Raw genomic sequence first — 20,939 nt, forward strand, 5'->3', positions numbered from 1 at the left:
AGTCAGTGTTAATACACGATAATTATCCACTTATGTGTTTGATCTGTCAGACTGTAATAGTTCTCAATAAATCTCACATTATTTTATTATAACTCCCATGATAATTGTGCTATGACTAGGATGAACAACATCAAGGAAATAATGATTTTAATAATACTTTGCACTACTTATATCTTTATCTGAGCATTTCAATATACTTTGCAAATTGTGCCTGCCCAAGGGATTTTAATGTGCATCATACCTCAAAGATCCATGTTGTTCTTCAGTGATGGACAACCTAGGCTAGTGAATGAGCTGCATGAGTAGCCCTCCTTCATTTCAGTGGGCCACAAGATTATTATAACCAAGATGGCCTCCTGGGATTGGGTGGTTTTGCTTATTGCACAGCCATACCTAGAATTTGTGTGGTGTTCTAATTGAACCGGAGCAGTGCTCTGGATGCAGAGGGAGTGCAGGGCTCTCACCATCAATGTTGTGTGCCATCAGCACTCAACTCACTTCCCGTGCCCTTGCTTTACATGCATGTCACTTCAGTAATACCACTAGGGAAAAACCTACATGGATGGAAATCAGCGGAGTCTTGCAACCCTGCATGTGGGCAATGGTAAATAAAATGTCTTTTGGACCACACACAGAATCCCAATGGGCTGCATAGGGCCCACCACTGATATAAATCCTTTTGACTAGCCCACAACCATATACAGTAGTTACAGGATGGTGTATCCTTTATGTGTAACTTTTGGAGCTCTCATTTAAATTCTCATGTTTTTTGATGCCATTAGTAGCAAAGTTTTAGGCAAGGTAAAAACGTACTCAAAGTTGTTTGAAAGAATTTCCTGTCCAGGATTTTGATTTAGCCCATTATAGATGTAAGCATCCCAAAGTGCAGATTCTAGATCTGGAGTCGCATGCAAATGTCTCTCAAATTGAGGGCTTTTCAGATCAAGGTTTGAATCGGCCCTCTCTAAATTAAACTTCACTTGAACGCTTTGTGTCAAAGGTGCAGAAAGAAAGAGGGTGCCCGGATAAGGATAATGCGTCCCCATATACTCCCCATGCTTTCTCCAGAAAAAGTGGAGGAGAGAATTGAGCAGAGCTTCTGCTCCATCTGAGTGTTCATATAAATCTGTTTACCCAGTGTGCTGTTTCAGTCTGTCATGCAGCTACTTTTTAAAATGTACATTTTTCTCATCACATACATGCGCTGGCCCCCTTCAGACTCCATCACAACTCTTCTGTGTAAATGTTTGTGTCTGGTTTCTTAACTCCTGTTATATCTTTGATGGACACTAATAGCTCTTTCTCTGCCATCACAGTGTCTGCTATGAATACACATACTGTATAGAGTCTTCGAAAAAAAAATGTGTATTATTAACAATGGTACACTGCTAAGACTCGGTTGGCACCCTGACAGATTGTCAGGTAAATCCCCATTCGACTAGTTTGGAGCTGTCACTAATTTTTTGTGTCAGTTAGAAGTATAGAAATGTTGTGTAATGGACCTCCTGACACAATGGCCTCTTATGGCTCATGCAGCAGTGCAAAGATTTTTTTCAGCACTTCATTCTTCTGATGTAATTTTCCCAGTTAGCTTGTAGATGATGCCCTGTTGGTCTAATCATCAGGTTTACTTGTATCTAGACTGCCCGGAGCTGCAGGTTCAAGTGTCACCTCTTTATACCTTCTGTCCGTAATCTATTCAATGTAACGTGTTCCCTGCTCATCTCTAGGATATCGGTTGTATCCTTGTCTAAGGTACATGTGCTGAATTCTTCTGCGTGGGTATTTTTAAAAAATCCCACTGTATATTTTTGAACAAACAGGGGTATGCACCAGCATCCTTGGCTATCATTCAAATTCACCAGTCCTCAAATACTACACAGCATACTGTGCAAAACTCCTGTCTGTTATCACCCAGATTTTCCTCAGTAGCAAAGGTAGCAATATTTCAGTGATAAGTGATTCCAGTGTCCAGTTTGTGACACTTCAGCAGGACCTTTGGAATGGGAAACTATTGTGAATGTTAATTGTAGCCTCTTTTGTCATAGGCATATTTTATTTAATCATGTTCCTATAGAGGCAGGAGCCTTAGAGGAGAAGGTGTGGTGTATGAAATGTGCAATTGCATAGCTAGACGTGCATTAAAGGTTAAGGTTGCTATTGCAGAAAAACATTTGCCATGTTCATAGTGCAAATGTGCCCTATAGGTTGCAATGGTACCATAGCTCTGCATTTGAATGTTTGGCTGCTCCTTTCTACAGCTGAAATTTACCATTTTTATTATCTCTGGGAGAGAGGAATTGCTGAAAATTCAATATCGTAAGCAAAAAGTTCTGTAAAACTGATAAGAATGTTCAAGTGCTGGCTCAAAAACAAAATAGAATGTAAGACCCGCATTTCTGCAAATGAGGTGCTTTTTTTTTTAGCTTGTGGAAATACTGGCAACATTTGAATGTAAACACACTGCTGTTATCTGAAGAGTGTGTGATCAACTCAAAATGGAGAACATGCAGTGTGAAATCTTCTGAAAGGCATTGTAAATTCTAGTGTGAGGACACTTGTACCCATAAGGACTAATATAATGTGTGGCGTAATATACAATATATTGTACTGCCTTATCCTGAAATAGGCTGTAGCTAAGCTTCTACAGTGGTGGAGTGAATGTCCTGGGTACTCACGGGGTATTTCAGTAGACTAATATTTTTCAAATGCAACATTTTTTAAACTATTTGAAGTGAGATTTCACTTCATGCCCCCTGGAATACATCAAATGCCACTTAGCATCTCTGTATACCAAGTGGTTTATCATCTTCCTTTCCCGCTTTACACTGAGCAATATGATGGAAGAGCAGCAAGAGGCGGTGGTAGGCCTGTCTTGCTACAGATGTTCCTCACTAAAATGAAGGCATGACTTTGGGCATGGAGAAACCCACCCTTCAGTTGTGAAGGTTCTTCAGTTTCCATGTGGCTTCATCTACACTGCAGGCTTCTTGTGCAAGAGTTCTTGCGCAAAAAGTTCTTGCACAAGAGCGCGTCCACACTGCCATGTGCTTTTGCACAAGAACATCCATGGCAGTGTGGATGCTCTCTGGATGCTCTCTCGTGCAAGAAAGCTCTGATGGCTATTTGTTGCCTGTCCTCACATGCCTTTTTGCACAAGAGCCCTTGCGCAAAAAGGCTTATTCCTCGTAGATAGAGGAATAACTCTTGCGCAAAAAGCCCTGTGTTCTTACAATGTACTGTACTTTTTCTTGCACAAAAACGGGCTTGTAGTGTAGACGCTCCACAAGTGTTTGCGCAAAAATGTCTGTTTTTATGGAAAAACTCTGTAGTGTAGACATACCCTGTCTGTTTGGGTCATGGCATCTCGGCTGAGAGCGCTAACAATAATACCAGTTGTGAGTGTGCTTCCTCCTCAAAATGAGCCCCAGATTAGTAGTTCAGAGACTGTGGTCGTAGGCACCAGTATAGAACTGTAAAATGCATATTAATGGGAGTCCAGAGGTTTGTTTCTCCCCCAGAACTCAGCCCACCAAATCAAGAAGCATTCAGATTCTCTTATTCCATAAACATTAGTCCTGATCCACTCATTTGCAACTCTAAGATGATGATGCTTACATCAGATATCCATGCACATAGTTGTTAGTGTCTTCCCTCTCTCCTTTCACTCCCCCTGTTCCTGGGAGCACGTCAGCTATAAAGACCATATCCCAATATGTTTTTCTTTCTATATCCATTTAAGCACATAAGACAGTGCATGCTGAGACTTGTCTGTGCGTCTGACACAGGGTCACCTATTTTCTGATGCTGTGTACATTTATGACCTTTATATAATCATCCTCACTACAGGGTGGTATGTTTTAAGGGTTGTACTGAAAGAAAGAGGGATTACTGTGGAAAAGGGAATTTGCATTTCTTTATGCCTATGACAGATATAATCTGTTATCCTTAGCACATTTGGGTATATTGTTTTATTATGAATAGTATTGAGGATATTGTTGGAGAGGGGTTTGCACTTTTGAATCACATGCCAGTTCCACGTTACATGAAAGTATGTGGCAGCCTTTAACCGAACACTCCATATATAGATTAGGAACAATATTATGGCTTCTAGGGTATGTCTAGACTACATGGCACCGTCGACAGAGTCATGTAGATTAGGTTTCTAGACAGAGGGAAATGAAGCAGCGATTTAAATAATCGCCGCTTCATTAACATCAACATGGCTGCCGCGCTGTGCCGATCAGCTGTTTGGCGGCACAGCGTGGCAGCCATTTTGATGTAAATGAAGTGGCGATTATTTAAATCGCTGCTTCATTTCTCTATGTCTAGAAACCTAATCTACATGGCTCTGTCGACGGAGCCGTGTAGTCTAGACATACCCTTAATGTATGTAATGGAGGAATATAACCTCTGTGCTGTATGAAATATTGCATCTACCAAACTATTACAACAAATTTTATGAATATTCCTGCTAGCTTAGGTGCATTGTTTGATAGCATGAGAAGAGGAGAGGATCAGCAAATAAAAAATGTTGCCAGAGCGTGAGTTAATGCAGGTGCGTCTCTGGAAGTGACAAAGAGAATGTGTCCTGTTCAACCAAAAAGATCAGCCTTGGTGAGTTGCCTGTCCATAATGGCAAAGCTATCAAGCATTTTACTTCTGAGATTTCTTTGATTCCCCTGAAGGGTTTGATGATGGATAAAGGCATTGCAATATAAAAATCCTTAATTATACTCTGTGACACACTCCTTACAGAATCATTGGTGTCACTTCTGCAAAGGTTCTTTGAGAAAACTGATAGAAGAGAAAATTATGTTCATGTTAGTATAGTAAAGTGAAATACACAAGTACTGGAGCATTTACATATGCGTAGAACTCAGAAATAGAATAGCCGTGATGATGATGATAATAATAATTACCTCATTTATACAGCAAATTTCATCCTTAATGGGTTTACAAGATGAGATACAAACTATATACTGGAATTACTTCATTCATCATTACAATATGTTTCACCCTAGAGGTGGCTGCAGCAGGTTTTAAACATCTCCCAACACAACAGGTTAGATTATTAGACCAGAGAATAGGACATATGACTTGGCATATACTGATGGTGATCGCTGTAAAAGTGATGTTCATTTAGTTAATGGGACACTGTGAAGGTCAACGTTATACAGATATTAGAACATCTACCTGGCATTGTTTGGGTCCTTCAGAGAAGGGGGCTGGAGATGTGGCCAGTGCACAGAGTAGGTGCTTGGTAATTGGTGGGGGGGGGGGGTTCAGAGCAAGGGGCTGGAGATGTGAGAGACTCAGAGCTTGGAGCTGGGTGGGGCAGGGATCAGAACGGGGGGCTGGTGGCTCAAGGCAGGGAGTGGGAGCAGTGATCACGCTGGAGTATAACTGTCCCTCATGCTGGCTTCTCCAGCTGTGGTCATTCTGGAGTATAACTGTCTCTGCTATCACAATCATCTCTATTTGCTAAGAAACCATCACATTCCGTTGTCCTGGCACAAGCAAACCTTTACCTTGCTTTATGATTGGGCTTGTTTAGTTTGGAAAGGAGAAGACTGAGAGGGGATGTAATAGCAGTTTTCAGGTATCTAAAAGGGTGTCTCAAGGAGAAAATTTGTTCTCCTTGGCCTCTGAGGATAGGACAAGAAGCAATGGGCTTAAACTGCACCAAGGGAGGTTTAGGCTGGACATTAGGAAAAAGTTCCTAACTGTCAGGGTGGTTAAACACTGGAATAAGTTGCCTAGGGAAGTTGTGGAATCTCCATCTCTGGAGATATTTAAGAGCAGGTTAGCTAGACATCTATCAAGGATGATCTAGATGATACTGGGTCCTGCCATGAGGGCAGGGAACTGGACTTGATGACCTCTTGAGGTCCCTTCCAGTTCTAATATTCTATGATTCTAAGAGGAAGTCACATACCAAATGTGGTGGTCCTAGTTCTTACCATTTAGGAGGAGTTCTTGAACAAACAGACTCACAGATAGACACACAAACCGATTCACTCAAATATATAGTAGATAGGAATTCCTGTACACACTCACGCTCTCTCTCTCTTTCTCTCCTCCCCCCTTTCCCTCCAGTTTAACTAAATCAGTGCAGCATCACACCTTTAGTCAAATAGTCCAACTTTGCTTGCAGTCCTTAACATTAAAATGATCCCATTCAGCTTTTCCTTTTACCTAGTTCTATTGGCTCTTATGACTTTTAGGCGGCCAATCCTTTTGGAAAGAGGACCAACTATTTGCTCCATTGGTCCGTCTATCAGCTTAGCATTTTCCATCTTTCCTGGGGAGTGGCCCTTTGGGGCAGAAACATCAAGGTGCTCCTTGCAGATTTTCCCACATTATCCCATTGGGGAGACAAGAGGGAGTAAGTGGGTGGGGCTGGTCCCTGCAGAAGAAGCAGCAGGGTGGGTTGTGGATGAGCCAAGAGACATCAAAATCTATTCATATCAAGCAGTGAAGCTGACAGAATTGCTGGATGGTGGTGGGGGGGGGGGAGTGGCTCCATGCAGAAGGGGTGGGGTCTAGCTAGCCCTTCAGCACCATCCAGAGCATGCCGCCCAAGGCTCTAGTGGAGATTTAAAAGGCCTGGGACTCCAGCTGCTGCAATAGCAGAGGCCAGGAGCCTCAGGCCCTTTTGAAGCATAGACCATTTTTGTATCTCCATAGGGCTCTAGACATAGCCACATTCTTCCCTGCCCCCTTAGCTATATGAAAGGCAACTGCAGAGTAGCACAAGGACTAAGACTGAGCCCTGTCTTTGGGTACGTCTAGACTACAGGGTTTTGTCGACAGAAGCTTTGTCGACAGATACTGTCGACAAAGCTTCTGTCGACAAAGAGTGTCTAGACTACATTCAGTTCTGTCGACAAAGCAAGCTGCTTTGTCGACAAAACCCTGTAGTCTAGACACAACCCTACATGCAATAATACCTTCTGTTGGCAGAACTCTGTCGACAGAAGGCGTTATGCCTCGTAAAATGAGGTTTACCAGCGTCGACAAAACTGCTGAGTTCTGTCGACGTTATGTCGACAGAACTCAGCGGTAGTGTAGACGCAGGTATAGTTTTGTCGACAGAAGTCCACTTTTGTCGACAAAATTCTGTAGTCTAGACACACCCTTTATACTGGTGACACCTATTTCAGGGCCAATGCTCCTTGCACACCCACACAGCAGCTAGACATAAATCTTGCACCTTAAATGGAATATGCCTCTTCAGTGAGGTGGGAGGGCTCTTGTGCCCTTGTAGTACAGAGGATTATACAGATATTTAGCAAGGCATTATGTGTGTTACATTTCATTAGCTTTTGCTGATATTATTTTGATTCCGATCAATAAGTTTTATAACTCTACTCCTCCTCCAGTGGCTCATTGCCGATAAGTTAGCTATCAGCTCTCTGTCATGATATGCTGTAGTTGGACAATTACTGTATTTAGTGACTAGAATTTGACACCTTTGCGTGAAAACTGATCCTCCTATGCGATATGTAATTGTTTCCAGCTTATTCAGCACCTATTGAATTAGTATTGAAAAGATAATTTCATGCTTAGTTAAGTGATAAATTCAATTCATTTCTAGTAAGGCAAAGTAACAAATGTGACTTTAACGGTATTAATTATAAGCAAAGAAGAAAGTAAGTACTGTACAGCTAATGAGCAAAGGTATATTAACCAGGCATTACTGTTTGTCAGATGCCTATTCTTTTATCACGGCTGATGGATTTTAAAAGGGCAGTCAAAATCCCCTGAATCCAGATGAGGTCAGTTCTCATGAAAGGCTGTAGCTGGCTGATAACCATTCAGTAGTCTGTGTGAAATGAATCTTACAGCTAAGTCCTGTCCTAATAGACAAGTGTCACAGATACCTCTATCACAACTGGTCCCATGTTTTAGCAGCCTCAGTATAGGTGCCAGGGATCCTGCAAGCCCCAAAAAACTGAATAGCCTCCCAGAAACACGCCTTGAGTGAGGTGCGTGGTCCTGCTGTGAGGGCAGGAGACTAGACTCGATGACCTCTCAAGGTCCCTTCCAGTTCTTGGATTTTATGATTCAGGTCTCAGCTGAGGCACTGCCCCTGGCCATCTCTCTCTGTTTTGTGGGCTAATCACAGAACTTCAGGCCTTATGGTTGTCAGCCTGCCACCTCACTCCAAGCCTTAAAATTATGCCCATCACGTAGGCAGTATTATTAGAAGTACAACCCAAAGGCCACAGCAATAAGGCCCTTGCTCCATCCTCAATGAAACCAGTGGGAGTTTGCCTGAATAAAGATGGCGAAAAGGACACGTGGGGCCATTTCCTATCGCCCTCTCTCCAGGTGGTGCATAGAAACCCTGCGAGCAGCTTTAAAAAACATCACTCATTCTGCAGTTGTTTCCTCTGCATGGAACCAGCAAGGGGTTGCTTTCATGAGCACCCTGCTTTGCCCCCCAAGGTCTCTGGGACAGAGAGAGCAGGGTTACAAGCCGTGTTATGCCTCACAGTTGGGGCCAGAAATTGCCATTCGTTCTTCTCCCTTTTTACTCCCCATGATCCTCATTGCCTGCACTAGAAGACATTGCATTAGCTGAGCAGAATTCTGATTTGTGTTCTTTGCTGCATTACACGCCTGTTTTCTCAAACTGAGAGATTTCTCTGCAGTCAAAACACTTCAGACTGTTGGACATTTTTTTAACCAAAATTAGACGGTTTCAAATAAAACTGTGTCTATGAACAGATGGAGATAAAATTCAGTGAGTTTGATAAGATTAAGGATTCCTTCACAAAAAATAGTAGCAATGCCGGATCTGACTGGACTTCTCATCACCACAGAGTAGGATTTATAGAAAACTTTATTTAATCTGGAGTTACTCAGACTTTGAGTATTTTGACACTATTAGTTTAAAGTTCCATTGTTAGCTTGCTGATGGCAATTTATTCTCTTGTCAACAAAGCAAAACTGTATTTTAGACCCTTAAATAATCTGTTTTGCAGAATATTTTTGTTTTAACCTGCAACTGAGTATTTTTTTGTAACATCACACAACAAAGATCCAAGGATAAAAGAGGTCTGGGATTAACCAGTTAAACTACTGTTTATTAAAAGCATCTTTCTGCTTTTCCTGATACCTCAAAAATAGTTCATAGTTGATGCAAAAAATTCACTCCCCCCGGATTTCCGTTTTCTGCACTTTTAGGCTCTCAGTATTATTTCCTGATAATTTTTGTTTAATTGAATTTTCATATCTCTGTATCAATATCTATATCCACTTGTAAGCCTAGTGACAGTGTTAGTCTGGTCTAGCTGAAACAAAAGACAGGATTATGCAGCACTTTAAAGACTAACAAGATGGTTTATTAGGTAATGAGCTTTTGTGGGCCAGACCCACTTCCTCAGATCAAGTGGGTCTGGCCCACAAAAGCTCATCACCTAATAAACCATCTTGTTAGTCTTTTAAAGTGCTGCATAGTCCTGTCTTTTGTTTCAACTTGTAAGCTTGACATCCTCTCTGACTAGAATTTATTGGGTTTTACTCTTTTGCGGTAAGTTATTTTTTAATTTAAAACCCGTAAGTTTGATGTAAATGAAGAGCTGGCATCAGATGGTGAAATCCTTGCTATAGCCTTGATCATCAATAATACCTTGTGATGCTTTTATTTTCTTATGCCTAGACTGTTTAAATTACACCCCTCTTGATAAGCACAAGCTAAAATACGCTCAGTGCTTTTTTGACACTTAACTCTCTACAGGCATATCTGCACTGCACATCTTTTATTGGCTGTCATATACATTTCCATATAGTCCCCCTTCCATGGGAATATATAGCGTTGCTCAGATCCCTAACTTAAATAAGTTTTGTTTTTCTTTATTGAAATTGTTTCAGTGGCACAGACAGACAGATACACAAACTCACTCAAATATACACTAGATTGTAGCCGCTGAGATATAACTTACACGAGTGGAGTAGAGCATGCCAAAAACGGGTGGGTATGTCCCAGTGCATAACCCTGCATGTTCTCTTTTTACCTAAACTCTGCGTCTCTTCCAGTGCTGCCCTTTTTAGCAGTGCAGAGTTCCACTGCATTCTTGCAGTGCAGCTTTTCCCATCTGCAGGAAAAGACTCTGTAAATAGGGAAAGGCTTGGATAGGGGCAGAAAGGCTAGGCTTGGGCAGCTCTCCATTGCGAAGCTTTTCCCTGCTGCAGGAAAAGGCTCAGGCAGTGGGAAAGACTGCCCATTTCCCCACTCTGGAACCCTTCCTTGGATTCAGCCTTTCCCTGCTGCCTTCCTCTCACCCCTAACCTTTCCTCAGTGCAGTGAAAGGCTCCAACAACTGGGCAGTGTTGAAGCTTTTTGCTGCTCTCTCCCCCATACTAGACCTCATCACTGATGTTCACCTGTGTGGCAGGCTTTCCACTATGGTGCATAGCAGCTGCCAGAGGAGCAGAATAGATCTTGGTGATAACCTTAGCGGACTTTCCTTTAGGACTGACTTTTCATTCAATTCAAAGATTCATTTAGGATTGCCGGATTTTATTTTTTTCTCCATTAGGATGGACCCTAGGTCCATATTGTGTCCTGTGGAAGCCAGTGAGCTCTGCTTGGGAACTTTGCAATACACAGGAGAAGGAAATACCATGTAGTCCAACAACGTTATCCCAATTGCAGCCTCCATCTTGCTCACCACATTTATTCTGTTCCCTTCCTCTTAAAAGATGGCCAGATCTTGACCCCAGTGAAGTCCATCAATTTGACTGGAATATAATAGAGATGGGATTTAGAAATGCTTATGTGGTTGCATGTCAATCTCAATGACCTTCTCTGGCATGCTAGTCACTCTCCGTATTTCTTCTTCTAGCACTTTGGGCTAAGTTGACTTCTATTGAAGACAATGGCTATACTTCCATTAACTTCAGTGAGAGGCAGATCACGCAGTTGGAGATCAACGTGCCTCTTATTTTTTTCTTTTTACTTCTTATCCAGATTCATCGGTGTCCCTTATCCAAATGAATCTGCTTTGTAACTTTGCAAACACTAAGTTGACTCCAACAATCATTTCTCCCCCTCCCTCCCATTATGAAGGAATTTCAGCCCAACTTCTTCAGCCTTTACTTCGTAACAGGGAACTGTCTTTTTGTTGTGTTTGTAGAGTGCCTTGCACATTATAGCGTTTTCCTCCTTAAGATAGGGTTCCTGTACCTGCAGACTATTGGATCTAACCAGTGCTCTGTATAGTATCACCTTTCTGATTTATATTCTCTCTCCCTGCTATAGCATCTTTGTCTTGTTTGCAGTTTTTTAAAACAATGCTGAGCTGAAGTTTACAGCATTTATTCCATGATGACTTTTCTGGATCTATCTTCAATGACCCTTTATGGCTGTCTTGTGGAACACATTCTTCCTATTTTGATTGTTTCATCTGAAGTTGTCGCTCTTTCATCAAACAAGCCTGTGTGGTTTTTTAATGGCTAAGCAGAATGTGAGAGCAGTGTGCCTAGGAAAGCACACCATTGTATTATTGTTGCTTCTTTCTGTTTGTGAGAATACAGAATGCATTTCATGATCCATTGTCCCTAGGATAGGTATTGTTTGTGCAGGCATATTACTGCAGTAGTGCTGCAGCATACATAATTTGGCCCAGCTTTGCCCAGTCTTTACAGATCATGCTTTATGCTTAAGAGATAATGTTCACGGTGAAGAAGTACACAGAGCAATGAACAGCTTTTGCAGGCGATTAAACACACTGAAGCAAAGCCAAGGCATCTCAGAAACCCCAAAACTGTTTGTGGTAAGTATAGTCCAGTGCCACAAAGATAAGCCTGGCTCTACAAGACACAGCATTAAATAAAAAGCTTTTCCTTTGCCTGGCCTTGTGAGGGCTGGGCAAGTTCTGCAGTGCTGCCTTCTAATACATGCCTTCAATTGGCTGAATAAATCTTTCCTTCTCATTTTTAATAGAGTGGGTGTTTTCAACAGTGTCACTTCTGGTGGAGCAGGAGATAGTTCCAGTGTAATTGCTCTGGATAAAAAGCAGTGAAACCTCTCCCTTTAAATCAATTTGGAAGTTCATGACAGTCATTTTTTCCTCCACAAGCGTTCCCTTTATTCCCAACTTTTTTTCTGCTCTTGCTACAATTCTCTATGCTTCATATTTTGCTTTTTCTTACATTCTCTTTGCCTTTACTTTTCTCAGCACTTCAAAGTTGTCTTATGACAAATACTTGAGCCTGAGGCTTTCAGACACATGAATAAGTTGGAGATGGGAATGGGCACACTATTTTTCTTATTGTAAGACCTTTATCTATACAAGTTTCACTATTTCTGTAACATAACTGATCTCTGACCAACGAACAACCTTTTCTTTTTCTTTGTCATTATTAACTGATTACCTGAAATATAATGGTTTCTAAATATAATGGTTGTCTTTTACATGTGTTCATTTTTCGTTGAATGTATAGACTAGACATCTAATCATACTCCCAATGAACTCTACTGCAAAATTGTTGTTGATTTTCAATGAAAGGTGAAAATGAAAAATAGTTTCATATCTGTAGCTGCACTGTTGTATCCTAAGTTATTTATGGGCACAAATACTAGCACTCAAATGTCTGCACAATTATTTCTATAAGTCAGGTGGTAGAAATGTCAGATAGTTTAGACACCACCTTGATATTATTTGTGCCCACAATTGTCTGCTAGTACAAAATTGTGGCTCTACAAATAGATACCAAGTTAAGGCCTTTTACAAAATCAGATCCTGATTTTTCTGTTGATATGTATGGAAATTTTACAACCAGAAAAAGATGGAATCCTTAATATTTCATGGTGCTTCACATATACAAAGCATTTCTGCTATATAGCTCTATGAACTGCATTGAAGAGTTTCTTGTTTATAGATCAGTCATTGGGATTATATCTTTCATCAAAAGCAAATCTGAAAAGAGTAATAGAAATTTCTCAGAGTGGAAGGATATCTTCAAACCATATATTGTTAAAACACCAGTCATCAGATCAAGTTATAGTCTGAACAAAAGACTGGTCAGAGATTCAAAATGGTGTTCAACTAAATTGCTTTCTTTCATCTTGTTTTCATTTATTATTGTTTTATGGAAGCAATATATGTTGTACAAACTAATCTACAACAATGCATATGTAGGCTTCTCTAATAGAGTCACTAAAATATTGTCACTCGTTCTTGTCTCGGGTTAGCTGCATAAATCTGGATTTGCACCAATTTTACTGAGACACAGATCTGGTGCCTGAGTGTATAATAATTACACATTATGCATAGTTAACCTCAGCTAAAAAGCATGATCCAGAACAGTTGGATCAAGCTGAAAGGGGTATGTGCAAAGAGTAAGCATTTTTCTATACCTCACCGGGGAGGAAAGACCTATGAAAGCTGGCTCAGCTCATGCTAGGTTGTTAAAAATAGCAATTTTACTGCTGTGGTATGGGCAGCAGGTCAAATTGGTCACCCAAGTGTGTAGCAATGGGGGTTAGATGGAGTTACACTCAGGGACTAGCCTCAATTGCTGCCCATGCCGCTGCAGCCACACTGCTACTTTTAGGCACTAGGTTGAACAGAGCTAGCATGCATCTCTCTACCTGAGCTTGGAATTATCTCTCACATGCTGTGTGGCTGTACCCTAAGTTGGGAAGCCTCAGCAGTGTCGACCAGCTATGTCAGTTTCTATGACCTGAGGATCTTGATATCTGCCCAACTGGGTGTTGAGGATAGCCATCTACTACAGCTATTGGGGTGAACTGGTGTGTCTGCTTTCTCACTGCCTTTTATGATTGGAGAGGGGTTTTTTTTCCTTCTCACTCATGTGTGGCCTCCAAATTATTTTTCTGAGAGTCACTGGCCCTCGACTCAAAAAAGGTTCCCCACCCCTGCACTAGAGTGAGGAGATGAGCTCTCTTGATACTGCCCCTTTCCCACTTGATAACCATAGAGTGAAAAATAAGCCACAAACCAAAAGGGCACTCGGGGTGGGTGGGTGGGTGGGTGGGTGTGTGTGTGTGTGTGTGTGTGTGTGTGTGTCCTTGTCCTTTTGTTTGTTTTGCTTTTCCTTTGTAGTGGAGGTAAGGCTTCTTTTTGGTGTCACTGTAAAGTTTGTATTTCCAAAGATTTCATTAGGATTTTGAATAGGATTACACATAGAAGGAAACGTTCTCATTATGAATATATGGGCCTCTGCATAGTAAATTGTGTTCTGCGGGCAGACAAAGGTCTTTAATTAAATTCTGTTCTTTTGGTTTCTTTACCCTTGTGTTCCTAGTTTAATAATGACCTTCCTAGCTTAATTGCCACCTCTGAGACACTTCCAGTCTTCCACATTTAATCTTTCTATAGTTACAGTACCATAGTCTAATCCATGTAGATATTATCTGTGTACTGGTAGACCACCTGACCACCTTTTGTTTCTTGGCTGACACTTGTAGAGAAAAGAACAAGATGTGACATGCATCTTCTTGTTTGATGTCAAATAGCTGCAACATGGCTGAGGTGACTGTCTGTGTTGTTCTTCCTCTTGCCGGTAGTTGCTCTGGGAGAATGGGCAGTGGATGAGAAGCTGCTTTTAATTGCAGATACAGTATTCATATGTGGCTTCTTTCTCTTACTTTTGGGGTTATTCTCAGGCTGTCTTCCTGTCCACCTCTTCTTCCTTCTCTCCTCCTGTCTTGGGCACTTGGTACAACCAAAACACCCCTGCTTAGACAGTAATAGTGATTGAAAAAAGTCCTCATCCAGCAAGGTGCCTCTGGTACTAAAAAACAGACCTATAGATGGGTCTAATTTTTTTCCTTTCTGAGGTTCATCGTCAGACTTTATACTGCTGCTCTAAAATGACTTTTCCAAAGCACTGAATTGACCATGTAACAAACATGTTTAGATAGCTTTAGTAAATGTAGTCCTTGTATCTTAAAATAATGTGAACTACTGGTTTTAGGGAGGGATGTAATGTTTTGAATTATTCAGTCTTATGTAAATTGCTTTGTTTTATGCCAGTGCTGTAGCATTTTCCATTGTTAATAAAATTTGCTGGGTGCTGTTTTTAAGAGGTACTTTAATGCCCTTTACTTTCAAGTCAGTTCATACTTTTCCACATCCTAGAATCATAACAATGCGGAAATGTGAAAAACGATTAATTAGCATATTATTACGTATTATAATATTGCCCCAATGGCTAGCGCAGTTCAGTTTTCCTTATCTTAAATGAAAATTACATTAATATTATGGTAATTTTATTTTTAGTAGTGAGCAATTTGTAATGGGAGGCAAAAATGCAACTAAAGAGTAACAGTCTCCAACACACTTAATCATCAGGAGAAGGTTACTGTAATCAGCTTTATTAATAAGGGATCATATGTAAAGGGTTTCAAGGAGCTGATGTAAATGGAAATAGTTTTGTAAGGAGATTTGATTAACAGCTGCTCTAATCAGCTACACCTACCTTCTAACGTTATAATCACTAGAACAATTACGTGTTCGGGTAACAGCTTAAAAGAGGATTTAAATAAAAGCGGAGGAGAAGAATTAAATTTGACAATTTCATTAAATATGGCTTCATTGATGACCCTAGAAAAAGTATTAATATGAACACACCAGCTGCAGACCCTACACGAAGAATGGAAATAGTCTACCACAATATTGAAGAGCAAAGGGATATCTCACCGTAAATATCTCACCATAGTTCATGCAAAACACATTTTTGTGCTTCCAACTGGAATATTAATGGAAAGCCCATATACATTTACATGGACCCTTGCTTTGCTGAACTGCAGAGTGTGTGTATTCAGTTGGATATTTGCTCAATAACCTCTCTTTGAAGGGCTTTCCTAACATTTAATGTACACAGATCTCACCTAAGAATGGCCATAAGGGGTCAGACCAGTGGTCTGTCTAGCCCAGTATCCTGTCTTCCAACCCTGGCCAATGCTTGGTGCTTCAAAGGGAATTAAGAAAACAGGCACTCATCAAGTGAGCCATCTCCTAATGTCCTCTCCTAGCTTCTGGCAGTTAGTGTAGAGACAATTATGTCATGATCATTTTGGGTATTAGCCATTGATGGATCTATCCTTCATGGACTGGATGTAGTTCTCTTTTGAGCCCCGGTATATTTTTAGCCTTCTCAACTTTATATACTGGTACTGTATATAAAGCGTTCAGCAGAAGAGACTGGAGAAGGGAAGGGATAGCATATACAACTCCTACCAAGACGTATGGGTGTAACATTTTTTGATTGAAGATTCACAACATCTTCAATCAAAAAATGTTACACCCAAAAGTCTTGGTAGGAGTTGTATATGCTATCCCTTCCCTTCTCCAGTCTCTTCCGCGGAACGCTTTATATACAGTACCAGTTAGTGGTGTCATAATAATCTCATGATCGCCTGGAAAGGAAAAATAACAATACTAAAGTTTACATGCAGTCGAAAGCACTAATGAGGAAGAAGGGGTCAGAAAACTGAAGAACCTCTTTTCAAAACATGTACTGAAGTTTTCCTGAATGCAGATATGTGTAACATCTTATTCTCCCTCACAGAAACTTCACTGCTCTCATTAGTTTGCTAAGAAAAAACAGATAGAAAAATATCTACACAAAAAGTACAGGAGATCTGAGACTCAATATATACAAAACAAATGGACTGCCTTTGAGTTGAGAATAAATTTCATAACAAGCTGACAAAAAGCAGTGAAAATAAACTCTTTTTTCCAAAATAATCAAGTTGTAGATATACCATAACACACTGGAAAAAAGAAACCAGCTTTTAAAACAATAGTCTCTAAGTCCTCAGACATAGACAATAATTCACTATATGTGGCAAAAATGTTTTCAATTCCCACTAGGAAGAACAATTTAAACAATACATTTTAAAGAGGTAGAACAGTGTGGTGAACTGTGGAAACAAAGACTTGAATAATGGTGGTGGTACAAAAATATACATTTCTTCCCATGAAATTTGAAGCCACCTGTTCCCAGATACAAGCATAGGTAGTGTGAATACTATCAGCCTAATATGTGGTAAGATCTGTACAGGTGAATTTTTGAGAACTTTTAGCCTCTGAGAAGCTACTTCCAAAAGTTCTATAAACTCCAGCTTATTCCACCGAATCCTAGACATACTTCTCACTCCTCCAAGATACAGATGTTGGCTGTGATACATATCAAAGACCCAAAGGTTAACACACATCTACTCATTTGCAAAACTCAAAATGCAGTGAGGTCAAACCTTTAGTGTAAGTAAACTATTTTCTTTGTTTTATTTCTAGTAATTCTTTGTTTCCAGTTTAAATAATTTCAGCAGTACAAATGAGAAGGCACCAGTTGTGTGTGGAATGTTGGTGATGTTACGTCTAAAACAGATGATGCTCTTTGAAATGACATATAAGTGCTGTATACCTAAGAGAAGGTCTGAACTGAGAAATGCATATCACTCTACTAGTATTCAGGATAATATACCTAATCTTCTATGCATTCCTCCCATTCATATGGCCCCGTCACTTCCAGATAGCATCAGATATTGTGACTGTCACACACGCAAACAAGACAGGATGAAATCTCTTCCTTTATACATAGCAGTGGTCAGCTTATAGAACTGGTGAATCAGGAATCATATCTCACACATAGCAATATACCTATCGGCTACGTCTACACTGGCATGATTTTCCGGAAATGCTTAAAACAGAACAGTTTTCCGTTATAAGTATTTCTGGAAAAAGCACTTTTTCCGGGAAAGCGTCCATGCCAATGTAGATGCGCTTTTCCACAAAAAAGCCCCAATCGTCATTTTCGCGATCGGGGCTTTTTTGCGGAAAAGAAATCTGTGCTGTCTACACTGGCCCTTTTCTGGAACAGTTTTCCGGAAAAGGACTTTTGCCCGAACGGGAGCAGCATAGTTTTTCCGGAAAAGCACTGATGATTTTACAGTAGATCGTCAGTGCTTTTCTGGAAATTCAAGGGGCCAGTGTAGACAGCTGGCAAGTTATTCCGGAAAAGCAGCTGATTTTCCGAAATAAGTGGCCAGTGTAGACACAGCCATCAGGTGTACAGAACTGTATGGCGGACAGTCTCAGCAGGCTCTTCTCCAGAGACTCTTACAATTCCATCCTGGAGAAAAATCTTCACTCAGTGGAGAATGCCATGCTGGGACCTGTTTGTTTCCTGGACAAATAAGTTGTTCCATCTATATTGCTCAGAGCAGCATTGGGCAGGGACTCCAAAAGCCCTTTTGTTATCCTGGTCAGAGAATCTCAGGGTATGCCTTTCCTCACATCACTGTTACCACCAATCCCGTAAAAGATTTGTCATGAGAGGGCTTGATTATTCTCATTGCCTCCAACTGTCCCAAACCGTTCTGGTTTCTGGACTTCTTATGAATGTCGTCGTCTTATCATTTGCCTCTTCCTGGATCTGTTAACTCAGGTGAGTGTCAAGTTCAGAGATCCCAAAGGTGACCCACTTCATCTCACAGCCTGGTGTTTGAATGGGTGAGTGACCTAGAATGTTCTTCTTCCAGAGCCTGTTACCTAGACTTTATCAGAAATGTTACCTAGCCAAATAGAGACATTTCTCTAAATAGATATGTGCTTCCAAAGGAGAAGAGATTTTGTTCTCTTGAAGGCTAACAGCCATCTGATATCTATTTGCAAAGAACGAAATCGATTAGGAAAACACTCGCTCATTACTATGGCATGAAAAAAGCATCTGCTCAGAGACTACTTGGATTTCTGGCTTATATCCTCCTTTATCATCAGCGGATGTATATTTCTCCCATGCACAATGTGCAGGCCCATTCCACTAGACCATAGGCAACATCTGTAGCATCTCTGAGAATTACTTGTACTGACTGTTTGTAAAGCATCTAACTGGAACTCTACACATATCTCTGTGCATACTCTACGCATATGCCTTGGTCCAGGGCTCTTCAGTGGATATAGTTGTCAGGAGGGCAGTATTACGGTTACCTTTACCCATTACAACCTTGCTTTCCCTTCCTTCCATAGCTTTAAATACTTCTTGCCAATCACTCACATACGAAGTACACAAAGAGACCAGAAGTCAAAATAGGTTACTTGTAACTGGATGTTGCTATTCCACTACTCCAGTACCCACCTTCCTTCCCTAGTGGTTCGAGTCTTTCTGATTTGCAGTAAGAGAAGAACTGGAGAGATGTTGGTCTGTGCCAACTCATGTACCTTTGGATGGAAGCAACTACAGAAATACACACTAAGGGACTCTACTTGCTGGAAATTCCTAGTCTCAAGTGCATGAAGCGCATGAGTTCCCAGGTATGGCATACACAGAGGGACCATGTTTCTCAAAGAGTCTCCAGTTACAAGTAAATTATCTCCATTTCCTATGAAAATATTCCCTTTGGAAAACAAGCCCATTTTCCATAAAAAATGTTTTGAAAACAAAAAAAATTAATTAGTTCTAGTCTTTTGTGAAGTAATTAATCATTGATGGCAGTTTTATCCTCCATTAAATTATGTAACATTCTTTCATTACTGTAAATATTTTCTTTATTCTTCATTTTCTTCACTTGTGTTTTCATCTGCACTGTACTCATCACCGTTCATATGAAATGCACCATGCTTTGAAGTTGATGCATGAAAGGAAGATTGATTTATTTCATTTAGTTTACAGTATATTTTATTATTCACATGGAGCACTGATATATTCCTCTGCATCTATATTTTACAGCATTTTAACAGATTGATTTGATTTGACCAGCACTTCGATGGACCCTTTCCCATGCAGGGCATGCATATGCACACCACACAAATCATTTACTTGATTTGTTTCAAAACTGTTTATCTTACCCTTAGGTTATTGTTGTGTACTTCCAGCCTTTTGATGTTGATCAGGTTAACCAAGCATGTTTGTTGTTGTCTGCGAGTCCCAATTCCCTATAGATGAAAGCTTTGAGTACTAACTCACTGCTCTAATCTCTTTTACAGAGTTTATAAGGTCTGGGTCAAATGTTTTTATCCTTATTCAGGTCAAATTCTTATTGACTGACTAAGAACCTCAGGGTTCTGGCCTATACACATGTAACAGACCTTGTAGAGATGCTTCTGAATCAGCTGAAGTGATAGGGATAGCTGAGTAGTTTGAGCATTGACCTGCTAAAACCAGGGTTATGAGTTCAGTCCTTGAGGGAGGCCATTTAGGGATCTGGGACAAATCTGTCAGGGATGGTACTTGTTCCTGCCCCAAGGGCAGGGGACTGGACTCAATGACCTTTCAAGGTCCCTTCCAGTTCTATGGGATAGGTATATCTCCATATATTATTATTTATTATCTTCTGTGTCAATTCAATTATCTTGATAGTGGTGATTGAGTAAAGAATGAGGGCCAAAGGGGGTCCTGTATTTGCACTGGTGCCAGAGGTCAGTAAGGATGTTGAGTTGGTAGTAATTGGAAATATTTCTGTGTACCCTCAAAAGTATAAAGAGCCAAGAGCTACCTGAAGAAGAAATGCCGTCTTATGCTGATGATTTCAAGGCCTTTCAGGACCTCATGAAACATACAGATGAAACCCTGTATATGTCACTGGCAGATATACAGGAACCCCAATGCTCCTTATTGGATTTTCCATACATCTCCTCATGGCAAAATCGCGTTGACAATAAGTGATGCTCTGTTAGTGCTGCATGTTCTATGTGGCAAACCCCAATTACAATGCCACCTATATGTAATTAGGCTGATATAAAAAACTGGTTCCTACCAAAATTATCAAAATGTTACTTTTTCCATCCTTCATACAAGTCACTGGTCATTAAAGGCAATCAACATCCGGAACAGACAATGCCAGTTCTGTTGTATGCCATCCAGTAAAGAAGTCTGGATTTTATGGGATGGAACAGCTACTCTTTGGCCACACTACAACTCACAGTAGCCAATTACCAAGCCCTGGTGGCTAAATA

General features: G+C 40.6%; 1 protein-coding gene across 7 annotated transcripts in view; it reads left to right on the plus strand.

The window, feature by feature from the left end:
- CA10 (carbonic anhydrase 10 (inactive)) overlaps positions 1-20,939 on the plus strand; it is a 437,425-nt gene that overhangs the window by 188,817 nt on the left and 227,669 nt on the right. The window lies entirely within an intron of this gene.

Source organism: Pelodiscus sinensis, chromosome 20 (assembly GCF_052426305.1).
Source record: "Pelodiscus sinensis isolate ZL-2025 chromosome 20, ASM5242630v1, whole genome shotgun sequence".
NCBI classification, from domain to species: Eukaryota; Metazoa; Chordata; order Testudines; family Trionychidae; genus Pelodiscus; species Pelodiscus sinensis.